Source organism: Pan troglodytes, chromosome 19, assembly GCF_028858775.2.
Source record: "Pan troglodytes isolate AG18354 chromosome 19, NHGRI_mPanTro3-v2.0_pri, whole genome shotgun sequence".
Lineage (NCBI taxonomy): Eukaryota > Metazoa > Chordata > Mammalia > Primates > Hominidae > Pan > Pan troglodytes.
Window position 1 is genome coordinate 25,202,002 of NC_072417.2, and position 13,606 is coordinate 25,215,607.

At 45.1% G+C, this 13,606-nt stretch overlaps 1 non-coding gene across 1 annotated transcript; it reads left to right on the plus strand.

The window, feature by feature from the left end:
- The first annotated feature begins 8,407 nt into the window (after positions 1-8,407).
- LOC112206171 (small nucleolar RNA SNORA40) lies at positions 8,408-8,535 on the plus strand. Its single transcript, XR_002940371.1, has one exon. It is a non-coding gene; the product is annotated as a small nucleolar RNA SNORA40 (small nucleolar RNA).
- Positions 8,536-13,606: the final 5,071 nt, after the last annotated feature.

Genomic DNA, 13,606 nt, shown 5'->3' on the forward strand with positions numbered 1-13,606 from the left:
TTTTTTTTTTTTTTCAGATATAGTCTCACTCTGTTGCCCAGGCTGGAATGCAGTGGCACAATCATGGCTTACTGCAGTCTCAACCTCCTGGGAACAGGTGATCCTCCCACCTCAGCCCTCTGAGTAGCTGGGACTAGAGGTGTGCACCACCACACCTGGCTAATTTTTTGTATTTTTTCTAGAGACAGTGCTTTGCCGTGTTGCCCACACTAGTCTTGAACTCCTGGGCTCTAGCAATTTGTCCACTTTGGCCTCCCAGTGTTGGGATTACAGGCGTGAGCCACCATGCCTAGCCTGTTACCAATTTCTTATATATCCCTCTGGTAGTATTTAAAAAAATAGATGTACATAAATCTTCCCTCTTTTTAAACATAAATGGTAGCACATTGTATACTCTTCTGCATCTTGCTTTTCTCAGAGTGCCATGTTTTAGATAAAACCATAGTGTAACACTCATGCTATACAAAATGGATCCATTAGTGGGAGAAAGGGAAATGTTTGCTTCACAGAAGCTTCCTTACTTTTGTAGAAGGACTCAGGCAGGATTCCCTTGAACAGAGACCCATGTGAATTTGTCTCTGTGTGAGATCTCTGTCCCTCTCTGTGTTTGTTTCTTTAGGGTGTGCCTTAGTCTGATCTGACTGCTATAATAACAAAAACTAGGTAGCTTATAAACAACAAAAATGTATTTCTCACAGTGGAGGCTGGGAAGCTGGCAAATTCAGTGTCTGGTGTGAAGGTTCAAATACTGGTTCAGGAATAGCCATCTTTTTGCACCCTTGGTGCAAAGGGTAAGGGGTCTTTCTTGGGCCTTTTTTTTTTTTTTTTTTTTTTTTGAGACAGATGGAGTTTCACTGTTGTTGCTCAGGCTGAAGTGCAGTGTTGCAATCTCGGCTCACTGCAACCTCCACCTCCTAGGTTCAAGTGATTCTCCTGCCTCAGCCTCCCAAGTAGCTGGGATTACAGGTGCCTGCCATCCCACCCAGCTAATATTTTGTATTTTTAGTAGAGATGGGGTTTCACCATGTTGGCCAGGCTGGTCTCGAACTCCTGACCTCAGGTGATCTGCCTGCCTCAGCCTCCCAAAGTGCTGGGATTACAGGCATGAGCCTCCGCACCCAGCCCCCTCGGGCCTCTTTTATAATGCACTAATTTCATTCACGAAGGCTCTGCCCCTGTGACCTAATCACCTGCTAAAGGGCCCACCTCCTGATACCACTTAGGGGGTTAGGATTTCAACATATGAATTTTTAGGGGTACACAAAGATTCAGAACACAGGTGCAACAACAAGAACAGTGACCTGGGAGGCCACTCTTGCTCACTACCACTCAGGTGGGTTCTGGTCACTTAGACCTAGAGCAACCATGTAATTTTAATATCCAGAGTTAGGCAAACCTCATGCCAGAACAACAGTCAGAAACCCAGACGGTGTTAAGGTAGCCTGGATGTCTGGTCCCCCTGCTGAGACTCCCTGAGCTTCAGTTTCTTGACCTGAAAATGGACACATGAACTGGGTGTCCTAAGAAGGAAGGAACCTTATGAAATAATTAAGAAAAGGCATAAACACTTGAGCAAATTATGTGAAAATGGTAATTGGTTGTATAAAGAAAGAGAAAATAAAGCAGCAGTTTTTGAACTGGTGATGTCATTCTTGCCTCTCACTGAGGCCCTAATCCAATGCCCCAGGGAGAGGGGGAGAAGAACAGAGTGTGTTCAGGGAAGGGGTGGATTGTCTTTTATGAGGTTCACCAGGAAACAAAATGAGTTCATTTATTGGAGTAATCAAGTTTTAGGTACACACACAGGTTATATATTCTGGAATGTTGCTATAACCCACTTTACGGCACAGAAATAGTAAGGGGGACTCCTTGGCTTCTAAGGAAATTTTTTTACGTGCGTACCCATAAATTGCTGAAGACAGCTGCTGTAGCTTCCACTAAGGTGATGCATGTAGGTACTAAAACAGATGTTAGTATGAAAGATGAAAGTATCAGGTGGAAGAGACGCAGAGCAGTAGACAGACTGAATTCAGGGCCAGGCGCTGTGGCTCATGCCTGTAATCCCAACACTTTGGGAGGCTGAGGCGGGTGGATCACCTGAGGTTGGGAGTTTGAGATCAGCCTGACCAACATGGAAAAACCCCGCCTCTACTAAAAATACAAAATTAGCCAAGTGTGGTGGCGCATGCCTGCAATCCCAGCTACTCTGGAGGCTGAGGTAGGAGAATTGCTTGAACCTGGGAGGCGGAGGTTGCAGTGAGCCAAGATCGCGCCATTGCACTCCATCCAGCCTAGGCAACAAGAGCAAAGCTCCATCTCAAAAACAACAACAACAACAACAACAACAACAACAACAAACACACACAGACTGAATTCAGGAAGGCATTGTGCCAGTGTCCTGTGCTCCACCCTGCCTTGGAGTCCTGAGTGGAAACCAGTGAGTCGGCCAAGCTGTGCTAGAATGCCAGATCTGTCCCTGAATGAGAACTTAAATAAACTCCGGGGTTTATTTAAAACCTGGTACCAAAGGGAAAACAGACAGTGTTTGCCCTAATGAAAAAAATCTTTTTCAGAAAGCGTCTCTGTCTCCCATTCCTTTCCTGAATTTGATCCAAACTATGACTAGTGTTCTCAACAGAGGGCAAGTAGGGATGTTTGGGAACGAGTGATGGAGGAATTTCCTTCTTTCTTTAGAAAGGTCTGTATCTTCTGTGCAAAATACTACAGGCAGAGTGCCAGGCTTCAAACTAAGGAATAAGTAGGACTTAGTTAACTGACCTGGAGTTGTGTCTGGAGCAGAAGAGGCTCTCACAGGGACAGCTTTCTCTTTTGCTGAGCCATAAACTCCCTGCGGAAGTGACCTGTGGCAGAGGCCTGTTAGTAAATATCCCTGTTCATTTTAAAACACCAACCTCAAAGCCAAGAGTTTGGAGGAGGGAGAGGGGTTGAGGAGTTGTTGGTCAAAGGATACACACTTTTAGTTAGATAGGAGGAATAAGTTTTTTTATTTTTTTTTCTTGTCTGCTTGTGGGCTTGTTTGCTTTTTTTTTTTAGACAAGGTCTTACTCTGTTTCCTGGGCTGGAGTGCAATGGAAATCTTGTCTCATTGCAGCCTCAACTTTCCTGGGCTCAAGCGATCCTCCCATTTCAGCCTCCTGAGTAGCTGGGACTACAGGCACACACCACCACACCTGGCTACTTTTTCTACTTTTGTGGAGACAGGGTCTTGCCATGTTGCCTAGGCTGGTCTTGAACTCTTGAGCTCAAGTGATCTTCCTGCCTTGGCCTCCCGAAGTTCTGGGATTACAGGCCTGAGCCACCTTGGTTGGCCAAGATAGGAGAAATAAATTTAAGATAACTGTAGTACTACACAATGACTATAGGTGTTTAATAACAATGTATTAGGCCAGGCGTGGTGGCTCACGCCTGTAATCCCAGCACTTTGAGAGGCTGAGGCAGGCAGATCACTTGAGGTCAGGAGTTCGCGACCAGCCTGGCCAACATGGTGAAACCCCATCTCTACTAAAAATACAAAAATTAGCTGAGCGTGGTGGCACACACCTGTAGTCCCAGCTACTCACGAGACTGAGGCAGGAGAATCACTTGAACCCCGGAGTCAGAGGTTGCTGAGCCGAGATTGCGCCGAGATTGTGCCACTGCCCTCTAGCCTAGGCAAAAGAGCAAGACTCAATCTCAAAAAAACAAAACCACCGAAAACTAATGTATTGTATTCTTGAAAATTGCAAAGAGAGTAGTTTTTTTTTTTGAGACGGAGTTTCGCTCTTGTCGCCCAGGCTGGAGTGCAGTGGTATGATCTCAGCTCACGGCAACCTCCTTCTCCTGGGTTCAAGCGATTCTCCTGCCTCAGCCTCCCGAGTAGCTGGGATCACAGTCACCCACCACCACGCCCAGCTAATTTTTGTATTTTTAGTAAAGACAGGGTTTCACCATGTTCACCAGGCTGGTCTCGAACTCCTGACTTCAGGTGATCCACCCGCCTCAGCCTCCCAAAGTGCTGGGATTACAGGCATGAGCCCACCACTCCCGCCCTAAGAGAGTAGATTTTTAGTGTTCTCACCACAATAAATGATAGGTATGTGAGGTAATGCATATGTTAATTAGCTAGATTGAGCCATCCCACAATATATACGTATTTCAGAACATCAGGTTGTACATGATAAATATATACAATTTTTTTTTTTTTTTGAGACAGAGTCTCACTCTGTTGCCCAGGCTGGAGTGCAGTGGCATGATCTCGGCTCACTGCAGCCTCTGCATCGCAGGTTCAAGCGATTCTCCTGCCTCAGCCTATTGAGTAGCTGGGATTACAGGCGCCCGCCACCACACCCAGCTAATTTTTGTATTTTTAGTAGAGACGGGGTTTCGGCATGTTGGCCAGGCTGGTCTTGATTGACCTCAGGTGATCTGCCCACCGCGGCCTCCCAAAGTGCTGGGATTACAGGCGTGAGCCATCATGCCTGGCCTACAATTTTATATGTATCAATTAAAATTAGTTAATTATTTAAGAGGCCAAGTGTTTCAGAAAAGAAGGGAGGAATCAACATTTTCTTCTGTGAAAATGCAAGTTCTCCCTTTCATAATACATAACTTGTGTTGTTGTTGACTTGTGCATATGATACATAATCACAGAATTCATTTGTTTATACGACAGATGTTTATTGAGAGTGTAGTGTGTGCCAAGCATTGTACCCAGCACTGGGGCCGCACTGGTGAGTAATCTGGCCATGGTCCCTGTTACGGCATTTACAGCTGTGGAGAAGGAAGATAAGAAAGAAACAATCCAATACATGTAAAAGTATAAATTCTGTTGAATCTGAGAGGAAGAGAGCAGGTAAACGAATAGAGAATAATGGGAGGAAGAGGGTAGGAGAGGGTAGTGGTGTTGTCAAAGGAGGCTGGGGGAGGATTTAGTTTTCTCATAATTTCCAGCATCCAGGCCATCTGAAATAAAGCAAACATAGTTTAATAGACAACACAATTTTTTTTTTTTTTTTGAGATGGAGTCTCACTCTTTCACCTAGGCTGGAGAGAAGCGGCACAATCTTGGCTCACTGCAACCTCTGCCTCTCGGGTACAAGAGATTCTCCTGGCTCAGCCTCCCAAGTATCTGGGACTACAGATGTGCGCCACCACACCCAGCTAATTTTTTGTATTTTTAGTAGAGACGGGGTTTCACTGTGTTAGCCAGGATGGTCTCAGTCTCCTGACCTCATGATCCACCTGCCTTGGCCTCCCAAAGTGCTGGGTTTACAGGCATGAGCCACTGCACCCAGCCAGCAACACAAGTTTTTAGACAAGTGTGAGACCAAGTAGCAAACATAAGCTATGTTTGCCCATTTCTGCTTGCCAGCATAATTTTCCAAAGCTTCTGACTCTGTGAAGACCTGCAGCTCTCCAGAAAGATGCTTTGAAGACAACAAAACAGAATACACAGCCCCCATGTCTCTTGTCCTCTTGCCTGAGTCACTGCATTCCTTAAAAGATGAATGACCTCCAGCCTGGGCAACATGGCAAAACCTCATCTCTACAAAAAAATACAACAATTGGCTGGGCGTGGTGGTGTGCACCTGTAGTCTCAGCTATTCGGAAGGCTGAGGTGGGAGGATTACCTGAACCTGGGGAGGTTGAGACTGCAGTGAGCCATGATTGTGCTACTGCATGCCAGCCTGGGTGATGGAGTGAGACCCTGTCTCAAAAAAAAAAAAAAAAAAAGAATGGCCTTAATCCCTGGCTTTTCCTATACATAAGATGACATCTGACGGGGTTAGTGATGATGCCTCTGTGATCTAGGACCAGATGTACTCTGACACACAAACCTTGCTGTGATTCTGCTTTCATGTAATTCTGAGCAAGTCTGATGGGATTTTGCACATACAGAACCTCCACCCCTATATATAAGCAGGGATCTGAAACACTGGGCCAGAGCCTGCTCCTAGGCTAGAGGCCTCAATCTATAGTCTTCAGCAAGACTTCTGAATAAAGTTAACTTTAATTCTTTAAAAGCTTGATATTTTTCTTTACTTGACGGAAGTCTGCTGGTTTCCCTTCCAACCACATGGCCATGCATAAGCCCCCCTCTTTTTTTTTTTTTTTTGAGACAGGGTCTCGCTGTGTCACCCAGGCTGGAGTACAGTGTACAGTGATGTGATCGTGTCTCACTGCAGCCTTGATCTCCTGGACTCAAGCAATTCTTCCGCCTCAGCTGCCTGAGTAGTTGGGACTACAAGCATATGCCACCGCATTCACCTAATTTTTAAAATTTTTGTAGAGACAGGGGTCTCACTATGTTGCCCAAGCTGGTCTAGAACTGTGTTCAAGTAATCCTCCTGCTTCAGTCTCCCAAAGTGCTGAGATTATGGCCGGGTGTAGTGGTTCATGCCTGTAATCCCAGCACTTTGGGAGGCCGAGGCAGCAGGATTGCTTGAGGTCAGGAGTTCAAGACCAGCCTGGCCAACATAGTGAAACCCCATTTCTACTAAAAATACAAAAAGTAGCCGGGCATTGTGGTGCGCACCTGTAGTCCCAGCTACTCAGGAGGATGAGGCAGGAGAATCGTTTGAACCCGGGAGGTGGAGGTTGCAGTGAGCCAAGATCATGTCACTGCACTCCAGCCTGGGTCACAGAGTGAGACTCCATCTCAAACAAACAAACAAGCAAACATACCCAAAGTGCTGAGATTACAGGCATGAGCCACTGCACCCGGACTTCAGCCTTTTCTCTCCTTTTTTTTTTGAGATGGAATCTTGCTCTGTTGCCCAGGCTGGAGTACAGTGGTGCAATCTCAGCTCACCACAACCTCCGCCTCCTGGGTTCAAGCAATTCTCCTGCCTCAGCCTCCCAAGTAGCTGGGACTACAGGTATGTACTACCACGCCCGGCTAATTTTTGTATTTTTAGTAGAGATGGGGTTTCACTATGTTGGCCAGGCTGGACTCGAACTCCTGACCTTGTGATCCACCTGCCTTGGCCTCCCAAAGTGCTGGGATTACAGGCGTGAGTCACCATGCCCATCCTAGCCTTTTCTTTATAGAAATTCCAGAGCTGTGAATTGTCTGCCAGCCACAGAAGATGACCATTGTCTTGGGGTTACTGGATTCATCAATGAACCATACATATGTTGGGTACCTTTTATGTGGCAGCTACAAAGAAGCAAAGAATAAGACTGACATGAAACTTGCTTGCGTCACTTTACACTCTAAGAGCCTCTTCCACCACTGTTAAACCATTTCTTCTGACCCCATGAGGCTAACTTTTCTTCCCCTTAGCAGAAAGTAAGCCCTTTGTTAGACCTCAGCAGAAGAGGGTGACCAAGGCATAACAGCCTGAAAGAGACCTCATGAAGACAAACAAGAAGTTATGATTAATAAAAACCTCTGTCAAGGCCAGGCGCAGTGGCTCACACCTGTAATCCCAGCACTTTGGGAGGCTGAGGTGGACAGATCACCTGAGGTCAGGAGTTCAAGACTAGCCTGGCCAACATGGCGAAACCCCGTCTCTACTAAAAATACAAAATTTAGCCGGTGTGGTGGCAGGCGTCTGTAATTTCAGCTACTTGGGAGGCTGAGGCTGAAGAATCGCTTGAACCCAGGAGGCGGAGGTTGCAGCGAGCCAAGATCACACCACTGCACTCCTATTCTTGGGCAACAAAAGCGAAGCTCCATCTGGAAACAAAACAAAACAAAACAAAAAACATCTGTCAGTTGCAAGTCTAAATAATGAAAAGCCGACTTCAAACCATCGTGTAATTTTTATTGTATTTTTGTTTGGCATCATTTAATTATTGGTTGGCATTAAACCAACACTTATATAGTTCTCCCAGGTGTTGTTCTGAGCACATTATAAAAATTAACTCATTTAATCGTCATAACAACCCCCATGAAATAGGTCTTTTTTTTTTTTTTTTTTTTTGATATGGAGTCTCGCTCTGTCACCCAGGTTGGAGTGCAGTGGCGTGATCTCGGCTCACTGCAAGCTCCGCCTCCCGGGTTCACGTCATTCTCCTGCCTCAGCCTCCCAAGTAGTTGGGACTACAGGTGCCCGCCACCACGCCCAGCTAAGTTCTTGTTTTTTAGTAGAGACAGGGTTTCACCGTGTTCGACAGGATGGTCTCGATCTCCCGACCTCGTGATCCACCCACCTCGGCCTCCCAAAGTGCTGGGATTACAGGCTTGAGCCACCGTGCCCGGCCGAAATCGGTCTTAATGTCATCCCCATTTCACAGCTGAGGATACTGAGACACCAAGAGAAGGAGTTTGCCTAAAGTCACTTAGTAAATGGAAGGGCACATCTTTGAACTAGCAATCTGGCTCCAGAGTCCACTTACTTAACCCCGTGCAGTGTGGCCTCTCAGTAGTATGTCTACTAATGTACTTAAAAAGAGCACACACTGCACTTATGTATGTTTTTGTTTAACTTGTGGACAAAGACTTATGGATAGGTGCAACAAATAAATCCTCTTTTGCAACCCAGAACTCATTGTTCAGCATGAGTTTTGATACATACAAGAAGGGATATTTTGATACCTGAGACAGTTAACTGATGGGAGTATTGATAGCCATAAAGGTTGGTTCCAGGCCAGGCACAGTGGCTCATGCCTGCAATCCCCACACTGAGGTGGGAGTATTGCTTTAAGCCAGGAGTTCAAGATCAGCCTGGGCAAGAAAGTAACACCTCATCTCCACAAAAATTTAAAAATTAGCTGGATATCAGGGCATGTGTCTGTAGTTGCAGCTACTCAGGAAGGGGAGGCTAAGGAAAGAGGATTGAGCCCAGGAGTCGCAGGCTGCACTGACCTTTGATGGCACCACCGTACCCCAGCCTAGGTAACAAAGACAGACCGTGTCTCTTAATTTAAAAAAAAAGTTTCCTGGCTAACACGGTGAAACCCTGTCTCTACTAAAAAAACAAAAAATTAGCCGGGCATGGTGGCAGGAGCCTGTAGTCCCGGCTACTTGGGAGGCTGAGGCAGGAGAAGGGCGTGAACCCGGGAGGTGGAGCTTGCTGTGAGCCGAGATTGCACCATTGCACTCCAGCCTGGGCAACAGAGCGAGACTCCGTCTCAAAACAAAAAAAAACAAAAAAAAAAACAAAGTTGATTCTAGGACTGTAGAATAGATAGTTAAACAGCATGGGATACGAGGGAAATCCTCAGCTGTATTAATTTTATATTCCAATTTCATGTTGACTTGATACATAGGATGGCTTTTTGTTTTAAAGGCTTTTATCTTGAGAACATGATGTCTGGAGTTAAAGGTATTGGCATATTCCACACATCTGTACTATTCTTGAGTGCGATCGCTTAGGAATGAATATGATTTGAACTAAATTCATGTTTAGAGAGGGTGTCAAATTGAGAATCAGGCAGATCCACCTGCACTAAAAATGACCTTAAAGTAAATTGGTTGAAGAAATTAGATCCCGTGGCCAGGCGCGGTGGCTCACACTTGTAATCTCAGCACTTTGGGACGCCAAGGCAGGCGGATCACGAGGTCAAGAGATTGAGACCATCCTGGCCAACATGGTGAAACCCCTTAGCTACTGAAAACACAAAAATTAGCTGGGTGTGGTGGGGCACACCTGTAATCCCAGCTACTCGGGAAGCTGGGGCAAGAGAATCACTTGAACCTGGGAGGCGGAGGTTGCTGTGAGCCAAGATCATGCCACTGCACTCCAGTCTGGCAATAGAGCTAGACTCCGTCTCAAAAAAAAAAAAAAAAAAAAAAGAAAAAGAAATTAGATCCCAAAGATTCTTGGTGAATTTTGAAGTCTTCTTCAGTATATCCATATTAAAAGGAGATGACAGAAGCAAAAAAAAAAAAAAAAAGAATTATGGGCTGACAGGACAACTGGATTAAAATAAGCATCAGTTTCATTAAAAAGGGCTAACTTGAAGATAAATCTTTTGACTCCAGATCTTTAGAAGATCTAAAGTGACCTTGATGGACAGTGGAAGAAATCACAACACAAATGGAATTCCTTGAATAAAAATTGATTGACTTAAAAAAAAAGCATACAAATGGTACATGGCTGATAGCTGTTCTATCTTATAAACTAGATCTCTCAGGGCTAAATAAGTAATTTTAGGACTTGGGGTATTTAAGGATATTGAGGCTGTCTTGTGCTTTTGGTAAGGAAAAATAACCAAATAAGCAAGTTATAAATAGAAGTAAAAACCTTCCACTGTAATGTTGCCATGTAGCCTCTAATTTTACCTCTGTTAGGGCAGGTAGGCGTATTAAAATGCTGGAACTGAAAAGCTAGAGGTTTATTCCTTATGGGGTCTGAAAGCTATGCCCCTAATCCCCTACATATAATTCTAAGCCTGTTTGTCTCCCGCTTTTTGTTACTCAGGGCTCGATCTCGATGGAGACAGTGTTACATGAGTTTCACTAACACTGCTAGAAAGTGTGTTTTTCCTGATTTTGGAACCTTGGTGGGGGTGAATTGGGGATTTCCACTTGGCTTGGAAAAGGCTGAAAATCTGCCTTGGTGAAAAAGTTTAGCTGCATAATTTTTCTTTGCTTTATCATTGCTACCTGTCACCAGCAAAATTAACCCATCCTGAGGTTTTGCATGAAAACAATTTTTTAAAACATTAATCAATTAAGAACATTAAACATTTTTTTGACATGAGGTCTTGCTCTGTCACCCAGGCTGGAGTGCAGTGGCACAACGTAGCTCACTGTATCCTTGAACTCCTGGGCTCCATCTATCCTCCTGCCTCAGCCCTCGGAGTAGCTGAAACTACAGGCTCACATTACTATGTCCGGCTAATTTAAAAAGTTTTTTTTTTTTGTGGAGATAAGGACTCTCTCTGTTGCCCGGGCTGGTCTTGAACTCCTGGCCTCAAGCAATCCTCCCACCTCAGCCTCCCAAAGTGCTGGGATTACAGGCATGAGCCCCATTTATTTTTTATAGAGACGGGGTCTGCTATGTTGCCCAGGCTGGCCTCAAACTCCTGGGCTCAAGCGATCCTCTCACTTCAGCCTCTCGAGTAGCCAGGACTGTAACTGGGCACCACCACACCTGGCTCTTTATTTACTTATTTAGAGATATTAAAACAATTTTGAATATCTTTGGCTCATGTAATTTTCTTCCTGCCCCAGACCAGAATCCTTTAGCAGTCTCAGTCTCAAAACTCAGGCACCATCCTTTGCAATTTAACAGCAGAGGGTGCTGTGAGCCTGTGGCTGCCAAGGCCTCCGCCAGAAGAAAAAGATTAAAGAGCCCCTCATTCAGCCAGTCTGAAAGGAGGCTTCTGGTTGTCCTGTGCCCTTGTGGCTTCTGATGACTTGCCCATGGAATGTGGAGTATGGCGTTTCCCAAAACACAAGCAGGAAATCAAGGGACAAGCTATGGCCTTCTGGAAATTATCATCTCTATTTTTGACAAGTTTCAGTTCTTCTCCAATTAAATTGATGCTTGATATTTTGTGCATTTAACTCCATCATTCTAGCCAAACTGGAGATTTCTCTTTTTTTGTTTTTTTTTCTGAGACAGAGTCTTGCCCTGTCACCTAGCCTGGAGTACAGTGGTGCGATCTCGGTTCACTACAACCTCTGCCTCCTGGGTTCAAGCGATTCTCAGCCTCCTGAGTAGATAGGATTACAGGCGTCCACCACCATGCTTGGCTCATTTTTGTATTTTTAGTAGAGACGGGGTTTCACCATGTTGGCCAGGCTGGTCTCGAGCTCCTGACCTCAAGTGATCCAACCACCTCGGCCTCCCAAAGTGCTGGGATTATAGGCATGAGCCACCGCGCCCGGCCAGAAGACAAGACTTAAGGCCTGCAGCTCACTGAGGACTTCAACATTCATCATCACGTAAAGCAGCTGTTATGTTGCAATGTCTTTATCGGCAGTCCTCGGTCAGTTTCACTCTTTCGTATATCCTATATATTCCTCTTTCTTGAATTGTTCTCTTATTTTGCTGGAGTTCATCCAACAAATCGAATCAAATCAAATATTGTTTGTTTGCTGTTTGTCTACCAGTATCTCTGTTTTGTTTGTGTTGAGAATCTTGTCAATGTTTATAGCCCAGGCGACTGCTGATGCCAACAGAAGCCAGTCTTTGCAGCCCAGCTTTGCTCATATGTTGCCCTCATTGGGCCTCAGTGATCCACCCACCTCAGCCTCCCAAAGTGTTGGGATTACAGGCATGAGCCACTGCGCCTGGCCAGCAATCTATGATTTTGAAATGAATTTGAGAATTAATGAAGCAGGAGAAGTGCACTTCCTACACCAACAAAGGCAAGCTGCCTGCAGTTAGGTAAGGCAAGGTTGGCAGGAGCAGTGGGACGGACAGATACTCTGATTTTATGTATAATCTTTTTTTTTCTTTTTTTTTTTTTTTTGAGACTGGGTGCAGTGGTGCGATCTTGGCTCACTGCAACCTCTGCATTCCAGGTTCAAGTGATTCTTCTGCCTCAGCCTCCCAAGTAGCTGGGATTATAGGCGCCCACCATCACGCCTGGCTAATTTTTGTATTTCTAGTAGAGATGGGGTTTCACCATGTTGGCCAGGCTGGTCTTGAACTCCTGACCTCAGGTGATCCACCCACCTTGGCCTCCCAAAGTGCTGGGATTACAGCCATTAGCCACTGTGCCAGACCTGTATAATCATTTTGAATGTAAAGAGTTGATTGTTGCTAACCACAATCATTTGTCCATGATGTGCTTCATTGTTTCTTTTTCCTTTGACAAAAAACCCTGTGTTCTCATGGCAAGTCGTTTGTTACTTGCCAGGCGAACCAACCTCATTTTTTTCTTTCTGGTAACAGTCGCGGCAGCAGGGGCACTCGAGGAGCTCAGGCAGCCCGTGTGTGTTCTGGTGCTTCAGGACTGAGTGCAGCTCTGGATGTTGTGATTATAGCTCAGCCTTTGCTTACTCATTTCTCATAGAGGATGAGCCTAAAAGTAGGCTTGAATCTTAAACCTTTTTTTTTAATTAAAAAATTGGTTTTTTGATTGTTCAGTTAGGCAGCAGAGGAGTCTTCTTGTTTTTATGGGACGGTTGATTAAGTTTAACCACCCAGAAAGAAATGTTTCTCATTAAGAAACATTAGGCTGGTCCGATGGTAGTGGGTCATCAGAACTTATTAACATTAGTGTCACTAAAGTTGGTATACAACCCCCCATTGCTAAATTTCACTGGATTAAGAAAAAAAGAAACATTAGTTAAGAATAAAACAAAACACAGTTACCTGCCAGGTTTTTTTTTTTTTTTTTTTTGCGATTGAGTCTTGCTCTCTCACCCAGGCTGGAGTGCAGTGGCACGATCTCAGCTCACTGTAACCTCCAACTCCCGGGTTCAAGAGATTCTCCTGACTCAGCCTCTCGAGTAGCTGGGACTACAGGCGCCCGCCACCACACCTGGTTAATTTTTTTGTATTTTTAGTAGAGATGGGGTTTCACTGTGTTAGCCAGGATGGTCTCAATCGCCTGACCTTGTGATCCATCCACCTTGGCCTCCCAAAGTGCTGGGATTACAGGCGTGAGCCACTGCGCCCGGCCAAAAATGTTTTTTTAAAAAGAAAATAAATTAGTGAAAGCATGAACTTTGGAGTCCACAGTTTTCACCCTGCCATTT